General features: G+C 33.5%; 1 protein-coding gene across 1 annotated transcript in view; it reads left to right on the plus strand.

Annotated features, from left to right (window-relative positions):
- Positions 1-19,847, plus strand: part of vir (VIR_N domain-containing protein) — a 630,458-nt gene that overhangs the window by 370,134 nt on the left and 240,477 nt on the right. The gene's annotated exons all lie outside the window — the stretch shown is intronic.

The raw sequence follows: 19,847 nt of genomic DNA on the forward strand, positions 1-19,847 counted from the left end.
TATGCTGTATGTTTCATACTAATGTGAGACATAACATTCATTCAATTCTTTCATTCAATTTGCTTAATTATTATTATTATTATTGCATCACACCTCCAAGGAGTTCAAAGGCCAAATCAAAAATTAATTCAAATATTAATCCAAAAATTATAAATTAGTTTTATGAGAAGGAAGGATAATAAGTATCCAATTTTCTTTTTTTGCCAAACAATTATAAGCTTTTGAAAGTGACTGCAAGCTTATGAGATTACAGCCTTCTGCATGAGAGTTGTGCTAGTTGCACTACTTAAAATATGACCTCTGTTTATGAATTAATATATTCATTTTTATTAGTGTTTTTGATTAAGGTTTCACTTGCCTGACAGCTGTTTTAAATTGTTGGTTCTTGTCAATGACCAGGCAAAAACTTTGAGAGAAAAGAACCTTAAACACTGTTTATTACAATGTTTTTATCTGCATGCATTCTTAGAAAATGATTTATGCAGAAAACTGCTTCTTGCAGCTTTTTTGCTCTTTCTCTCTCTCTCTGTGTGTGTGTGTGAGTGAGTGAGTGAACAAGCAGTTGGCAAATATATGTGGACTTCTGATTAAAGCTATGGTGTTTTTAGTTTGTTTTTTAATTTATGTTAATTATTTAATTAATTAATTTATTTTTTATTTGTAATACAGACAACACCATCTCTGATTGTGGATAATGAAATTAATTTAAAGACTCATGGGCAATAATTTGCTGTGATAGCATCGTCTAAATTTGGGAATATTTTTTTGTAGTAGTTTGCTGTGTTTGTATGCAATAGTTTTTTGATATTGCAAATTTGTTTAATATATAATTTGTTTAAGAATTTCTTTAGAAATTCTTAAACAAATTTTACCTCTGGCTGTGGTTGTGACTTTTCAGTAGTTTGCTGTCACACACACACATACAAAATCCTGAAGCTTCATATTTCAGTTTTATTAATAACATATAGAATGTGAAAAATTTTGTTTCCTAATATACAAATGAAATATCAAGCTTTTTTTGCATGATCACGCCATTCGAAATTGACATTTTTTTTTTTGTTATTGTCCACATGTAAACAAATTATATTTCATGTGCACATTGTACCATTCTTGTCTGATTCTGGGTCTGATAGATTAAGTTTATTAAATGGCTAATTTAAAACAAAAACTACATCCAGCTTAATTTATTAAGTTTATAAAAGCTGTGCTTCACAGCACCACTGTGCTCAACCTGCACAAACCTAACAAATATATAATATTTGTTAGGTTTGTGTACATATCAGGAATGATATCTTTTTTTTTTTTTTTTTCCATAATTTAAATATGATCTTCTGAAAGTCTCAGGATAAAGGGCAGGGGAGAGGGAGAGAGAGAAATAATATCATAAATTCCCTTACCAATCAGTTGGCACTGCTTAATTCGGGAGATGTCGCTTCCCCTATAAAAAAGAAAACAATAGCACAAGTACATCACTGATTTTCAGGCATCCTTGTTCTGTTTCAGTGCCTTGCCAGAATGTGCACTTCTGATCCACTAATTATATCTCTTCCATGCCTCTAAAACACCATGGACTGCTAGAAAGTTAAATATTAAATGTAAATTAAGTGATTGAAAATACATTAGTATAAATAGTACAAGTTTATTGGTATCAGTGAAACAGGTTATCAATTAAAACAGATATTAAATGGAATTTAAATGAATTCTTCTAGATAAGCTTATATGTTGGTTAGACATAGCTTCTAATTTTTTAGGAAATCACAATGTAAGCCCAATTAGCCAATGGCTACAACCGCAAAAAAAATATTAAAACCAGGTAACCACAATCCACCCACCCCCTCTCCCTTCAAAGAAGAGATTACTCAAAATCTATCATCATTCCATATATCCAGGGTACATCTGAAAAATTAACAAAAATCCTAAGGAAACATGATCTCACAACCAGTTACAAACCACATAAGAAATTGTCATCTCTTATCCATTCCACTAAAGACCAGCCACTTCCCCTAGACTGACCTGGAGTATACCAGGGGTCCGTTATAGTTACAAACTGTGTCCTACTACAGCCAAACAGGCAGGACAGCCAATATTAGGATATCGGAACATAGAGACTACATCACTTCCACCAATACAGCCACTCAGGACTTGTTGACCATGCTTTGGACACCCACCGCAGGATATGCTAGAAGACCACTTTATTACACTGTAACAAGTACAAATATGAAAGACTATTCCTTGAATCAGCCTCAGCTCTGAAAAAATTTTCAAACACCTCAACAAATTTGGATGCATTAGACTACCCCAAATTTGGGAAGCATACATTCTAAGATCGTTAGCCCAGTGGCTAAGACAACTCAATTTAGCCCACTAGACATAGCTTTTAGGATTCTAAGACTGACTTCTGTTGCCTTCAGCCTCATTTGCTTAGCTTGAGTGCCTGCATGAACATATCATTATTTTGTGATCCCTGAAGATGGAAATATAAGATTGCCAAAATATAGGTAGGTATTAATTAGTTTTTATAATTAATAATCTAGTTTATCTTGTCATTTCCTAAAAAATTAGAAGCTATATGATTTAAATGAGTTAATGAAATACATACATAATACTTTAGTACAGATAGAAATGATGCAGTTTATCAGCACAGTATAAATGAATGAATGAAATCAACTATTTGGACTTATTTGCTAGCTTTAACTCATTAATAGAATAAATACAGCACATATAAATAATTAAATGACATGCTTAATCACTCATATATTTCATCTCAGTCACTGAGACATCATCAGTAAAACAATATTAAAATTACAACAACACAAATTTACACTAAACAATACGTGGAAAAGATTAGACTGGAAGATTAGGCTTGCAGGCTAAGCTTTTGCACTTGTTTGGTGCAAATTTGTGTGTATTTTTGTATTTTAATATTCTTTCCTTGAAGATGTCTCAGTGACTGAGATGAAATATAGGAGTAATTAAACATGTTGTGTAATTATTTATGTGTTGTGTTTATTCCATTAAATCTTAAAATGAGTATAATGAAAATAGGTTTATCAATTGCTACTTTTACAAAGAAAGTTAAACAAGTACTCTTCCCAAAGTGTCAAATTTTAGAATTTTTGCTGGGATTGTAGATCTAATCATGGAGGTCCAAAGTTGAGGGTTGCCTGATTTTCATCTATTTCACAACATCATGGATTGCTGACGTTGTGTGTGTGTGTGGGGGGGGGGGAACAAATCTTGAAACAAAGTTATTTATTTTGTTTTAATCTTTACCTGTGTAATTTTTCTTCAATGCGAAAAATGTTTGCAATCATCTGGTAGGCCTAACATAATGTTTTATGTAATCTGATCATTTTAATTTACACATATATTAAGATTTTATTTTAATGTATTTCAAGACTAAGGCATTTAGTTTTTCCTATCACTAGCAGCATACATCTGCACATGCCAGGTGTATTTGACTACCCTAGGACAGAAACTCTATCCTTAGATTGTCTGAATTCTGTAGATCCTTCTTCATCTCCTGCTCTTAATATGTCCTCACAGTATTCATCGTAAATATAATGCTATTTCATCAGCATTATCACTCCTTTATTATCATGGAATAACATAAGAGTAATAATTTGCTACACTTGCATGGCAAATTCATCCACATACTCCGAACGCTGCGATTTGCAGATCAGTCTTGCTTTACATACTTTATAGACAGAAATCTTATGATGCTTCTTTGAAGCCATCCTCTACTATAGTCACACTCAGTTTTAATTTAAGTTGTTTATAGAATAACTTAGCATGCTCATGAAGAACTGTTCAATTAATATGCAATGTGACAGTTCCACCCCATCATTCCAACATTGTCGAAACAATTCCATCATAATACCGAGCATCTCAATCATGCTTGGTATTACAGTTTTTTATAATATTCCTAACACTCATTTTCCTTTTTGGAATAACTGATCACTGCATGCAAAGAATTTCAGTATTTTCTTCAGCTGGTGAACCAACATCATGCTTATAACAGTTTCTGTACTGAAATACCATAGTCAAGTTGTTCGGTACACTTCTACCTTGTCTTGTATTGATGAGGACATGATATTTCCTGCTTATGCTGCTTGACACCACCACAAACAACCTGTGAATCTACCCTTGCTTAGAAGCCCTGACTAAGGTTAAATATAAGCAAAATAAGCTAAGAATCATCCAAAAATTCAAGAGATGATCACTGAGTGCAGATGTAAATAATTAAGCAAGCATGCAATGACATCTGTAGCGGCCTGGTGAATTGGTTGGATGTTGCAGGAATTTCAGATATGCTCTCATAATTTTGTCTTGATTTAAGGAAGTTTTGGACTATCCATTGTCAGAAAGTTGGTGGTGTACCTATAGTAGAAGTCATTCTATGTGACTTCTGCTATTCCAGCATGTTTCTGGACTTTCTGGTCTCTTGTCAGGCAGTGGACACAAAGAAACCCTGTTCTTTGATAAATCTTTTGATATTTACCAAGACATCTATATCTTAGAATGGAGAATTGTTACTGTACAAAGCAAAAATCAACTTTGGGGAGAGGGGAACTGTATAGTCTTTAGAGCAAGAATCCTCGATTATCTCACCTGTACCATTAACATCCAGCAGGGTTTCCAACCTTTGTGGTATAATAATAAAAAAACATTTTAAAAGCCTCTAGCTGCAAAAACATAATGTTGATTAAGAATAAAAAAAAATGTTTTTTTTTTTTTTTTTAAACAAACATGTATAAAGAGATTGAATGAAAGACTGGTCTAATCACTTTAAATCCTGTAAATACTGAGTAAAAACGTTTGCATTTCATGGTTCTCTGCAATGTATGCTTAATCTCCTTAGTAAGAGCAAGTAAAGAGTTAAGAAAAAATGAGAACGATATGTGACAAAATATATGATATAAAAGTGACAGCACATTGTGTTACTTTTATTTATGTTATATGCTTCTTGACTCCTGATATTCATAGGAATCATTATCCAGTTAAGGTTTTCATAAAGAGTTATCCCTCTTAGGTGCTTTTATTTGCAAAATGTTTTAGCACTATTATATTATGCATTTTGTCCCTATTTAATTTCTGCTTTAAATTGAGCCATTTGAAAAGTCAAAAATGGTCTGAAGTGACAAAGAATGATCATTTTTGGCCTTCTATTCATTGGTATATCTAGGTTGGCAACAGCACAAATTCATTTTTATACCTGGATATATTAAATATTCTTCTTCCTCTCTTTTATAGTGTTGTTTTATCCTGCTTGGTGCCAGGTCTGCTATGATTATGCGACTGTGGGAAACCCCAACTGGCTTGTCACAGAGTCTGTCATTGAGGGGGAGGAGGGTATGGCTGTAGATGTGTGTGTGTGTGTGTGTGTGTTCATGGGGCCAGTTCTGGGGGGGGGGGGGAACCTGAGTTTCCAGGTGAAAAAAAACCTACCACCACCATATGAGATTAGCTAACTTTTAGACTAAAGGTGAGATTGACACCTTTAGTCAAAAGAAACCAGATAAAGTTTCTCCACATCTTGGATAGGAATTGAACCCAGGTCTTTCTGACCAGAGGGCTTTGTCTATACTGACTGAGCCACAGAGGCTCTGGATATATTAAATATTACTACTATCAAATGTGTTGATGGTTAGTTATACATATGTGAGTAGAAAACCTAAGCACCTATAGAAAAATTAATCCCATAGCCACTGTTTGAGATAAACTAACTGATTGCTGGAATTAAATAAATAAATAGTAAGGGAACCATAGATACTGTTATTTATTTTATGTTTCCCATATTTGTTTAAACACAGAAACATAACAATACCAGCACATTTAATACTACCAGATTAGATAATCATTATACATAATACTGGGAAAATTCTGAAGTCATCATGATGCTCCTGAATTATTTAAAGTTGGAAAAGAAAAAACAAACAAACTTTAACAATTTGTAACAAGTGATGAGCTCCAAATGCTGAGAACTGAGAAATAACATTCAGATAAATGAAAAATGATTTAAACACACACATACACACACCTATACTCCAGACATTACAACCATCTATCCTATCTTACTCTCCCTATTTGTCACAACATGTTTACACTCACTCACCAAAGTATGGATGTGAAGCATACGATAAGGAAGTGCTAGCCATCAATTATCTCTATTAAGGGATCTGATAATCCTTTGCACTCTGGAACACTTAACTTGCATTAGTAGCTTGCTTGCTTTCAGTTGTTCTGTCTCAGACAGTACAATTGAAAGCAAGAAATGCATAGTTCATTTTATGTTCACCGTAGCTGTAATTTTAAATAGTGATATTAGACTAAATGTGTGCAATACATTTTTTATGTTTCTAGTCCTTTTATTATATAATTATAGTTTGTTTTTAATGGCAGAACAAAATAAGCAGCTGCCGACGTGGGTATGGAAAATAATTGTGATCATTTTCTGCATGTAAATCTTGTGTCAGAAAATTGAAAAGAAAATGCTAATTTTTTTTTATTTTTTTTATATATATAATTACTCTTAGATGACTGTGCTTTTTTTGAACTTAAAGAAATTTAAGAATAATATTGAAGATACTTTCATGAAATAATTATTTGACCATGCATATTTTCTTTCCTCCAAGAACTTTAGTTGAGGACAATTACTTTCATGAAACAATTTTTTTATAAATTAATCAAATATGTATAGGTTTTAAAAAAATTCCACTGTTTTTTCTTCACTGAGTTTGTTTATTGTTTTTGCAACATTGTAGCAAGAAATAATTTCATAGAATGCTTATAATTTCCACACTTATATAGTTTTTATTTACAGAAAGCAAAAATGTTTTCATATACCATTACGTTTATAATGTTATCTGCTGTGAATTACAACCCCCATTTTCAAGAATTGCACATTACTAATTGAAATAAACAGTTAAGAATCAAATTATCTATCATTTAATCTCTCTGTGTTATATGCATATGAAGCAGTATCGACATAAATGTAATTTTTTTGTAATTATTTTTAATGTTCAGTTTTTAAAAATAGTGAGAAATTTTTATCAACTTTGCTTTCAGGAGAAATGGGAATAAAAGACTGTCAGGAAATAAAATTTAATTCCAAAAAATCATGTTCAGTAAAGAATTTATTATTATTGTTTGTTCAGTATCTTCAGTATCTTGCAAACTGCTCCACATTTGAAACAAAATACATTTACTGCTAGTTTGAATATGTGCAATTTTTGAAGTAGTAGATTTTTTTTTTTTTTTTTTTTCTCTGTCTTACATTAAAATGTATAGCTACTTGCTCCCAAAGTTTTCTGGCAAATATAAACTGTAATCTGAAATGTAATTTGTATAGGCAGTCAATTCCCCCCCCCCCCCCCCCAATAGCAGAATGCCTATATGACAGCTATAGTTTTTTTTTTTTTTTCCCAAAGATAATTGTATTGGGCAATTTATAATTTTTTGATAATAAAAGTAAAGCTGTAATTATTATAAATATTCTAAGTTAAGAAATTGTGATGTTTAGAGGTGATTAGCTTACAAATGAAATACTGTTTAGATCTACTAACAACAAAATGGATGAAAACTAAACATTTTTGATATGGGTTGCAAAGTTGTGTGGCATGCATCAGAATGTGACTTTGACTTTTGCAATTCCTCTTTCTTTCCTTTCACAATAGTGATGAATAATTTTCAGCTTTTACCCTGATTCTGGGGCAAAGAGGATTATTAATTAGTATTTCTAAGATGTTGCTTATTTCAAAAATGGGAACCAGCCCAGCAACAGTAGAAGTAGTGACATTTGCTGACTTTTTTTTTTTTTTTTTTTTTAAATAAAAACAACACTCAAAACTAAATTTTTCTTTCTCTTGGCATAAATATAAAGGATTTTTATATAGCAAAAATATAATTTGAAATATATTTGTAATGCTTAGAATAATTTCAGCAGACAGTGAACAACAGATGTAAAAGAAAATATCACAATAGTCAAATTGCAAATAAAAGTCCCGTTTTTAAAATCACTTGCTTCACAGACAATGTTATTACTATTTTTTCACTGAAATCACTAAATTTGTCTCCATGATGGGTAAAAAGAAATTCTGCTGTTGTTAGATTATCTAGAGGTCGCCACGAGGAGGTGTGAGTCAGGCTTTGCCCTCCATATGGACCTGATTGAATAAAGATCAACACAGATGGCTCCAAAATTCAGATGGCAATTCTGGGAGTGGCGTGCTCATCTATGGCTCTCAAAATATAGAACTAAAAACAACTAACAGTATAGGATGCAACTCATTCCATGCAGAATTAATAGCCATTAACACAGCACTGCAGCATTTGAATAAGCAAAACCCAAAGGAATTTATATTTTTCACAGATTCCTTAGCACCCCTTCAAGCTATTAAGAACTGCTACACTAGCCACCAAGAAATACTTGGAGATATATCAAAAAACATAAACAAACTACATAAGGATTCTGAACTTCCATCCCATGTGGGATTAAAGGAAAATGAATCTGCAGATGATGTAGCAAAAATATAGATTATGAATAACAGTGAAGATAATGTACACCCTTGTCTCACACCTGATTTAACATCAAACCTTCTTTTTGTGCCTCTACTGCTGACTTACAACTGAAATATAGATTGCCTATTGCCTAATATGTCCCCTCTACACCAGTGGCAGCTGGTGAAATTTTTAAGTGGGGGGTGCTGCATATACAAAAAAAAAAAATCTTTTTTTCCTAATCAGTAACCAATTTATTAATAAATAAATTTACATATTAAAAATATTTCACCCTCGCCACGAACAAACGCCAATAATAAAAATTTCGTATCTCACAGAAATAATGCGCTCAAGCATACGATACACTGCCCAAATGAACTGTGTCGGAATCACTTGTAACGTGCAATGACAAGCATAAACGAATATTGGTGAGTCTAGCTGAAATTTGCATGATAATTCTCACACTGTGTTAGATCGCAGTGCATTTGTTTCGTGTAATATTTTGAAAAAATATAATTCTCTTCATATTTTCAACAGTGACACTCGTTATAATTCGACCTTGTATCTGTAATAAATAAATAATTATATGTTATTTTAACAAAATAAAATAAGATTTACAAAAAATAGTTCACCCTCACCACGAACACGCACCAATAATAAAAGTTTCATATCTCACAGAAATAACGAGCGCAAGCATACGATACACTGCCCAAACGAGCAGTGTCGGAATCACTTGTAACGTGCAATGAGAAGCGGAAATGGATATCAGCGAGGCTAGCTGCAATTGGCCTAATGTGATAATTCTGACACTGTGTTAGATCGCAGTGTATTTGTTTCGTAATCTAAAGCGTTAATCAAACAATTCCAATTATTAACTATTCAATCAATGTCAAAACATAAGCTGTAACCTTTAACATGTTGTATTGCATTTATATAATGTTGTAAGCATTGTTATTATTTATAAACACAAACAAAATTTAATTTTTTCATTTTTTTCCTTGGGGGTGTTGCAGTGTCACAGTGCTTATGTATGAGCCCCCACTGCTCTACACCACATAACTAGAGCGATTTCAACATCTTTTCTCTTGCCACCTTGTCATGTGCCATTTCCAGATCTACTAAACTTGAATACAGCCCTTTGTTATATTTTCAAATTTCTCAACTGCTTGTCTTAAAGTGAAAATTTGAACCTGACAATTTCTATTTGCCCTGAATTCAGCTTCATCTTCAAGCTTCCCTTGCACAATTTTTCTTAGCTGTTTGTTTCTCAAGTATACGTCCATGAATCTTACCAGGAATGCTCCTTAGGGAAACTTCTCTGTAATGCTCATATTCAGTTTAATTTCCCTTTTTCTATAGATGGATAATATGAAGGCTCTACTCCAGTCCTCTGGAGTAGAGAAGTCAATAATTCTTATCAGGCCTTCTGAATTATGCAGTGTAGCCACTGGAAATCATCTTTATCAGCTGCCTTTCCACATTTTAGGTTTTTGATGGCTTTTTTCACTTCTGATAGCATACCTGTTAGGTGTTTTCTGCCATGCTCTCATCAGACTTTCACTGCTTGTTTTGTTTAGCAGTCTTTCAAGATAATTACTCCAGCTACCTAGTATATTTTCAGTTTTCATGTCACCTTGGTCATCTCTGATGCCTCTTATCGTACTCTTTCTTTTATTTCTAAACTTTTTCAATAGCCTCCAGAATATTTTTCTACCTTCTTGATATTTATTTTTTATGTTCTTACCAGTCTTTCCATTATTTTTGTTTAGTTAGTTTTACAGTACTTCATTTTCTTACATTTTTCTCTAAGTTGACTTACATGCCATGAACTTTCATTACACTTTTTTTTTTCCTTTATTTCCCTTTAACTTTCTAAGTCCAACATGGAGTTCGATATTTCTATCCTTATAGACAATCTCACCATATGCCTCTCTAGCTGAATCAATGTTTTCTACAGGGTTCACCACTGTGTCTCCATGGTTTGGTTCTTGTTTTCAAACTTTTTTTTTTTTTCCTTTTAAATAACGTTTGCGTATTTTAGTCTACAGTTCATGTCTGATATCTGCTCAAATTTGATTCATTTTAAAACTATTATATACTCTATTTTTCAATATGAAATTGAATTTTATCCTGCTCAGAACTAAATGGTGATCACTTCCAGTTTCAAATCCTCTGTATGCTCTTGTGTCCTGAACCAGTGGGAAAACATTGCCATCAACAATAACAGTCAGTGAGATATTTTTTATTTTTTGCATCTTCTCTCCATGTGAATTTGTGCACATTTTCATGTTGGAATGTGACGTTAATAATTAGTCCATATCTTGAAAACAGAAACCCTACAGGTACTTATCATTATTATTAGGTTTGCTCTTTTTTCTGAATTTTACCAGAACATTTCTATGTCTGGTAATCATTTCCTATTCTGCTGTTTAGATCCTCAACAAGGACCAACATTTTGTTTTTCTTTTGCACACTTCCTTCTCTAATGCCTCAAAAAAAATTCCTTTATTTCTTCCTTACTAGAATCTTCTGTGGGACCATAGGCACAAATAAGTCTCATTGTTCATTTTCCCATTCTGATATTTGCCCACATCATCCTACTTGATATTGTCTGCCATTCAAGAAGATTATCCTTATATTTAGTACTATAGCTACATATTGTAATTTTGTTTTCTCGTAAGTGTTATTTGCGAATATAGTATCTTGTATTTTTTTTGTCTTCTTCTTTGTTTTGGTTACACCTATTATGTTGATCATGTACTTATCCAGTTCTGCTAGTTCCAATTTCTTTTCCATTGATGGTGGTAATCTTGGACTTTGATAGCCCTTTAAAGAAGAGCCATAAAAACTGAATGTTGTGGATCTGATGTCATGAGAAGAGTGGTAAGATTCAGGAGCAGTATAAAAAGCATGCAAAGTGACAGTCATGGAGGAAGGCAAAATTGGATTATGGAAAGAAGTTAGCTAAACAGGTGAGGAAATCCAAGAGGCTACTAATATGGCAAACAAATGAAAAAATTAACCTGGAACCTTAGTGAATATAGATGCAAAGAAAGCTCATATGCACTAGAAATGATTAAGATGTTAAGTATTCACTTTTGTAAGGAGTGTATTCTAGGCAGGTCCATTAACTTTCTGGGTGTGAAGGGAAGAACTAAAGAAAAGAAATAAATGAGTTAGATATTAAAGTTCTTTCTTTTAGAGAAACTTGTGCCATAGTTTTGTGTTTTATTTACATGTAAACACGAAGTAAAGGTAATAATTTATTATAAGGCCATATGTTTTAGTCTGAAAATAACAGACCATCTTCAGTGGCAAAAAACAATTGATACAAGGTAGAATGCAAACAATGGATTTACTTGAAATAGAATGAGCCATGTGATGTTGTATTTCCACTAATGTTATGTTCTAATTGAGGAAAATGTTAATCATAACAGTATTTAAAAAAAAAATGTCATAACTCTACTGATCACCTGATAGATACAGTATCTTGTTAGTTTCTTGAGACTTTGACTTCATAAAATAAATATTAAGTATATTTAAAAATATATATATATAGTGGTGCATTATTCTAATCAGACTTTCCCATATTTTTGATAACGATAGGCAGTCATTCCGATTCAAGTTCAGGTGGTGAAGCAAGTCTTCAGCTCTCCTTAAATAAATGTTCAGATTTGTATTGACAGCAGTGTAGTAGCATGTTTCAGAACAAAGAATGTTGTAGTCTGTGTCTATTCCATGTTGAGCCAATCCAGATTTATTGGATTGCATGTGGTAATATTGATGTGTTTGTATTCTCTTTTCTGTTGAGCATCCAGTTTGTTCAAAGTAGTATAGACGGTACTCACAACAATGAACTTGGTATACACCTGGGAGAGATATCAGAGAGTGCTTAATCTTTTGAAGAGGAGAAATAAGTTGAGAGTTATTGATGGGTATAAAAGTAGCTACTGAATCATATTTCTTCATAATTCTGGAAATCAGTTCTGAAATGCCAGAAACTGGGATTGGAACTTGACATACTGTTTCCTTGTGTTTAGGTTAGGTTTGTAGGAATGGAGCAGATGTTGTGTAGTCTTTTTTTGAGAAGCCATTTAATTTTATATATTAAGAATTATAGACACGTAAACACAAGATTATTTTAATATTTGCCAAATATTTCAGTCTGAAAATAACAGACTATCTTTAATAGCTACATAGGAACAGTTTTTAACAAGGTGGAATACCAACAATTGATCACTCAAAAGTAGAATGAGCCGCATGATGTTACATTGCTAAGTATTAAAGAGAGGGGAAAAAAAATTCATCAGAGTGATGATTAAACTATAGGTATTAATTCACAATTTCATGTAATAATCTTAATTTATAAATAACATTAGACTAATGTAGGAATTACAAGTTTCAATTAAAAAAAAAATTAATGTGTTATCCTGATTAAACTTTCCCATATTTTTGATAAGGAAATACAGTCATTTCGATTCAAGTTAGGGCATTGAAGCAAGGCCTCAGCACTTTCTTTAAATAGGCATTCAAATTTATAACGATATTTGTGTAGAAGGCGAGTCTTGGACCAGAGGATGTTGTGGCTTGTCTCTATCCCGTGCTGAGCCAATCCAGACATCGGACTCGTTGTGCTGAATGTATGATTGATGTTCTTGAATTCTTTTTTCTATAGAGCGTCCTGTTTGTCCAAAGTAGGACAGATTGCAGTTACAAGGAACTTGATACATACCAGTTACAAGGAACTTGATACATACATTTATCAAGGAACTTGATAAATGCTCAACTATGGCAGAGACATAGTTGAGCATTTATCTTTAGAAGAGGGGAAATAGGTGGATATTTTGTTAATAGGTATATAAGTGGTTGTTAAATCATATTTCTTCAGAATTCTTTAAATTGGTTCTGAATTCCGGAAATATATAGAATTGGAACTTGACGTATTGAATCTTTGTTATTCTGGATTGGATTGTAGGAATCGAACAGATGTGTACTTTTTTCAGAGAAGCCATTTAATTTCATGTGATGTTTGATAATTGAAAGTTCTTTCTGTAATTCATGAAAAGTTGAACACTTAGTTCTAGCTCGTCAGATTAAATATTTTATGATTCCTGTTTTTTGATAAGATGATTACAGATTGTTTGAATTATTTCAATTTCATATATTGTTTGATGTTTGAGGGTTCTTCCTGCAATTGATGAAGAGTCGAACAATTAGTCTTGGCTCATCAAATTGAAGACTATGATTCCTGTCTTTTGAGAAGGATGGTGTGCAGATTGTTGAAGAATGTAGCATTCAGCGGACTTTCAATAAACCGATGCAGTTAAATTACCTGATGATGAGTGGATGAGAAGAATGTCTAGAAAAGATAATTTATTGTCTTTTTAAGTTTCCATAGTGAATTTGATATGAGGAAGTAATGTATTTATAGTAGCTAAAAACATTGGTAAAGTTTCTTTATTGGCCAGGCAGCAAAAATGTCACCAATATACCGAACCCAAAATGAAGGCTGAGAGTGTAGGATGAAAAGAGGATGTCTTCTAAATAAAAGTTGGCTAGAGCAGGGGAGAGAGCAGACTTCTCATGGCAGTTCCTTCCACTGTTGTAGAATTTTTTGCCACTGAAGATAGTCTGTAATTTTCAGACTGAAATATATGGCCTTATAATAAATTATTACCTTTACCTTGTGTTTATGTGTAAATAATTCATAGATATTAAAGCTATTTCAAGAGTTTGCTTTGAATATAGCATTCAGAACCAGATAGGATGTCAGCTTGAGTGGTGAAGGAATTTAGACTTGTTAGCTGTATCCCAACCTGGTTGTTCAACTTGAGTCTCAACACCTGCATGATTCCTAATGAGTGGATGGAGAGCAAGATATTCCATGTATAATAGGATAGATACATCAGATTAAAGGTGATTCTTGAGAACCACTTGGTGTGGTCCTCAAGATATTGGAGTGGCTAGTTAGAAATTGCTATGGTGGGTAGGTAGCAATTTCGTTCAAGGTATTTGACACGATTCCAGGGATCTTCTAACAGCTGTCAAGCAGTCATTCATCTATCCACATCACCCACCCACCTAGACCATTGTTATTTAACCTTGTATATTAATGGTATTAAGGATGTTCTAGATGGATAATAAGCAGATGATAATAAATAGGCTAGTTGTAAGGGTAAATGATAATAAATGGAACTCCAGTGTTGTTGAGCGTAAGATTTTGCATTTTGGATGGAGGAAATAGCAGGAAAGGAATAAAAGAAAATTACACATGAAGAAAGTACAGGTAGAGTATTATACTAATGAAAATGCACCATAAGTATTCAAGGAAGCTAGTAATTTTAGGTTATAGTGAACACAGTTAAAGTTTAGGAGTCATATTACCAATCTTTTAAGTCATTGATCCAGATAATCACTCTTGAAAAAAACATGACTTGGAAGTAAAAGGAATTATTCTCTTGCTTTACAGGTTTAATAAAACCACATCTGGACTATTCTGTGTAGATATAATAACTTGTCCTCTAAAGAGATGAGGAGACAGTTGAAAAGATCCAGTAACATCTTACCAAGATGACAGTTGATCTGTAGAATTGCTTATATGAGAACTGAATGAGGGAATGCTGTCTTCAAAGTTTGATGAATAGAGAGAGAAAATGAAATATATAATAGAAACTAGTAAGAGCAAAATATGGCATGGACCAAGCATTTCAAGGTGCACTGTGATATCTATGTCATTATTTTTATGATATGTTATCCCATCAGTGGCCTAACTTCATATAAACCTAATTAATGCTATGATATGGCAATTAATTCTGTCTTCTGTAGTCTGCTAGATGTGACACAGTGTATTTTCTGTCTGGTTTATCTGTTTCTGATATATGAGGTCTGTTCAAAATGTAACCAGGATGGATGCGTATGTCAATCTCAACCATGTCCTTGTTATTTTAGCCTGTTTCTGTTAGTTTAGACAATTTAAGACATTGGCTGCTGTGTAGTATCAGTCAAAACATGGTTTATTATTATAAATGCATCTTCTGGAAGTTTAAGAACTCAATTTAGACACTCTGACCTATTGTATTTCTTCTTAAACAGCGAAGATGCCCTTACAACATCTAATGATAGCTTTCCACACACACACACACCACAATAAGAACTTGTACCCGCACATGATTTTTGACAATACATCTAACCTACTTCTAGGGATTATCCTGAATTCTACCTTCATAATCTATAAGCTATAACATCTCATTTCTTTCTGTACTGTAAGCCCCCTTTACTAAGTTGTATCATATCTCCTCTTTGCCATCTATTCTTCAAACTTTAAAGACCACATTCCTCAATCTGTCCTCATATACACAATTCCATAGGCCAGCTGTCATCTTCTTCACTTACCTCTGAATCTTTCTAACTTTTACACATCTCCTTGGAACCCAGATGATCATGTATCTGCACAATAATAATCCATATGTGATCTTAACAAAGCTTTCTAAAGTGGGAGTTACCTTATTCCTACAAGTTAGTATTCTCTTTCACAGTGCCTTTTATCTGATGCAGTAACTTCACCACCTTAGTAGTGTGACTCCTGAACTTAGCTCACTGTCTACAATAACTCAAGTTTCTGGCTTCATTGATTGCTATCATCAAATTTTTATTAATATAATTATTATTATTATTGTATGGGCAATCTCCATGGAGGTAGGAGACTCATCTCTGGAGAACCAAACTATCCACACAATCTAGCATATCTCACAATTGACCCTGGCAACCCATTGCATTCATTCACAACTTTCTAAGTGAAAAATCTAGTCCTACTTCCACTAACCACACTTCTACTCAACTTCCAGGGATGACTTCTTGTTCTTCTTCTAGCCAAGTGATGAAACATTTCCCCTGAATCAATCCTATAAAAACCCTTTAAGTAACTTAAATGTTTCTATCACATCTTCTGTTTGTTTGCCTATCAACCAACTTCCGCAATTCACAAACCCTCAATCTATCCTTATAAGACACATTCTACAAACCATTTGCCATCTTGGTTGCTTACCTGTAAATCATCTCCACCACTTTCTCATTCTGAAGAAACCCAGGAGACCAGACCTGAGCACAGTAATCTAGCTGTGGACATATCAATGCTTTATAAAGAGGAAATAACTTCCTTATCTTTACTTCTTAGTGTCTTCTTCATTAGCCAAGTAATCTTATGAACTACTTAGCAATATGCCCTATAAACTTCAACTCTCTGCCTACCCAAACCCTAACTTCATCTATTTTCTGGAGTACAGTTCCATCAGTGTAGTACACATTGTAGTACAGTGTAGTACAGCTTTTAATCGATTTATTCCATGATGCATAACTTTACATTTATTCACATTAAATTCACACACTTTATCTTTTGCACATACTAACCGCTTATTTAAATCATCCTGCAAACTCTTCACATCACTTTGATTAACTATTGCTCTACCCAATTTTGCATCATCAGCAAACGACTGATTATTTCCTTTCAGATTATTTCCTATATCATTTATCTAAAAATTAAACAATAATGGTCCTAGCACAGAAGATTCTTGCACACCACTAGTCACATGCTTTTGCCTGAATTCTCCTCCTCCATATAACACTTTTTTGATATCTATCCAGCAGCAAGCTCTCATTCACATAACCGATGTCATAACCATCCCTATTTGTTTTAATTTGCATAATAGAATTTCATGTGGTATTCTATTCAATGCCTTTTACAAAGTCCAATAAAAATCATCATATAGTCATTTCCTTTATTCAACTCAGCTGTCACTCTTATAAAAAGTTAGTAAATTATTAAGGCATGACTGACCCTTCACAAAGCCATGCTGACCCTAATACGATATCGTATTTTTTATCTACCTATTCTTGAATTCTCTTTCTGACCAATTTTTCCAGTACTTTTACTACCATGGAAGAGATATTGATTGATCTATAATTTGCTACTGTAGTCTTAGAACCTCCCTTATGCAAATGAATTATTTTGCCCTCTTTCCACTCCCTTGGAACTCTACTAAAGCTGAGATTTAAATTAAAGAATCTATGCATTGCCAGTTCTCTTGCACATCCTTGGAAAATGTGAGCTGATATCCCACCTAATCCCACAGCCATATTTACATTCAAATTTTGCAGTATTCTAAGAACCTCCAATTCATCCACCTCTGTTCCTGCATGAATCTTTGTCCCATATGTCACAGCAGTAACCTCACTTGGATGATATACCCTTGAAAAGCGGTCATTCAATAAAACTCATCTTTTTTTTTTTTTTTACTTCACTTACCTTGTCACCATCAGCGCTCATTATGGTTATTCTTCCATATCATTCTTCCTCTTACTTACAATTTAATGAAAGACTCTTTGGGATTTCCATTGGCCTGCTCATCTGGTTTCTTCTCGTAATCTGTTTTTTACCTTCCTTACCATGCTGGTCATCTTTCTCCTTATTTTGCAGCTCATGCGTAATGATATTACTCATCCTTCTAACTCCTACCTGATAAACCCTTCTGACCTTAGGTATATAATTTAATATTGCTTCATCTAGATTCCCGTTAACTATCTCCTATGCACTGCTAACATCCTTCCTTTGTGGAGTTTTATGCCATGACACTGCAACTTTAAGCTTCATCCTAAGCTTATTATAATTGCCTGCTTTGTAGTTTCATATATACTCCTTCTTGACAGAATATTTCACATGTTTTACAATCTCCCAAGTCAAGACAGCATGATCACTCTCCCCAACTGGGGCATTGTGGCCACTTTGGTTATGGTTAGCTCTTCGGTTCCTGTGACTAGCTTCAGTACTCAAGTCCCTTCCATCATCTGCTGTCTCAAGTAATTATCTTTCAATGAGTATATAAATTCTGTTTCCTTCTTGATGTGTGATCTTTCTTCCTTCCAATATATATCTCCATATTTGAACTCATCCATAAAAATCACTCAACTTGCACTCATTGTATTAATTTGCTGATGCATGTCTTCCAAATCATCCCTGGAACCCCTTGGTCTATAGCAGCAACCAAATGTATATTTTGTCTTATTGACCTTGATCTCACACCAGACTTCTTAAAATGCTCTCCCATCTATTTTTTTTTTTGGCTGCATTTTGGCTTATTAATCGGTAAATAGTCCGTTTTTCTACATTTTTGTAGGGCTAATTGTTTTCTGGAATACGAGTGTCCTTCAGTAGTTGTTTTTTGAAGTTAGTTGTTGTCGCAATATTGTGTATTTTGGTTACCGAGAAGACGGGGTCGGAATCGAATGCATAGCGGTGGAAGATAAGACAAAGGATAAATTTCATTATTTAGTTATTTCATTTCATTTTATTTATTTATATCTAGTGTACTTAAATGTTCTGTTTGTAATTATTTGTACTTTTTCTTATAGTTACACTCCCTAATACTGTAGTGTTTTTTTTTTACACTAATTAGCGTCACCATTTTCGGTATACTTTATTATGATTTCACTATATTATGATCGGAATTGAATGCATAGCATTGGAAGATAAGACTAAGGATAAATTTCATTATTTAGTTATTTCATTTTATTTATTTATATCTAGTGTACTTAAATGTTCTGTTTGTAATTGTTTGTACTTTTTCTTATAGTTATATCCCCTAATACTTTAGTGTTTATTTTTTTTACACTAATCAGCATCACTATTTTGAATAATGGCAGCAGTGGCAGTTAAAATTTCAAATGGCACATCGCAAGGTCCCCCCCCCCCCATTTAAGGATTCCATTTTTGCGATAACATGCAGGATTTTGTAGCATGCGGGACTTGCAGAATGCATGCGTCCTGGTGGTTATATATGTGGCAGGAGAGAGAGAGAGGGAGAGAGAAAGGGGAAAACATATATGTGCAAAAATGCAGGCAATGGGAGGAACTTGGTGAATTTGAAATGACCATAACTGACCTTGTTGAGTCAGAGACGGGAGATTCTCCACGTAGAGAGATGACTGGTATGATAGAGGGTGAGAGAAGTATAAATAAAATAATAAGAGTGGGGAGTATGGAAAGGTTAAATGATTCTGAAGTTTTAGGAGATGGTCTCAATTGGGAGGATGAATGGCAAACAAGAGTCGCTAACTTACAGAGAGAGAGAGAGGGATAGATGAGCTGAAAGAGCAGGTGGAATGTCTGAAGAATGAGATGAGAAGTGTGAAAGATGAGATTAGGCAGTTTGAAGAGACGAAAGCAAGACAAATCAGAGAGAAGAGGTGAGAATAGGAACAATAGTAGAGGACAAGGAATGAGAGAGAGTTATGGGAATGATAGAAGAGAGAATAGGAACAGTAGAAGAGAGGGAATGAGAGAGTTGTATGAATGA

The sequence above is a fragment of the Typopeltis vanoorti genome, chromosome 9, assembly GCF_054136105.1.
Source record: "Typopeltis vanoorti isolate ZY-2024b chromosome 9, IOZ_Tvanoo_1.0, whole genome shotgun sequence".
NCBI lineage: Eukaryota > Metazoa > Arthropoda > Arachnida > Uropygi > Thelyphonidae > Typopeltis > Typopeltis vanoorti.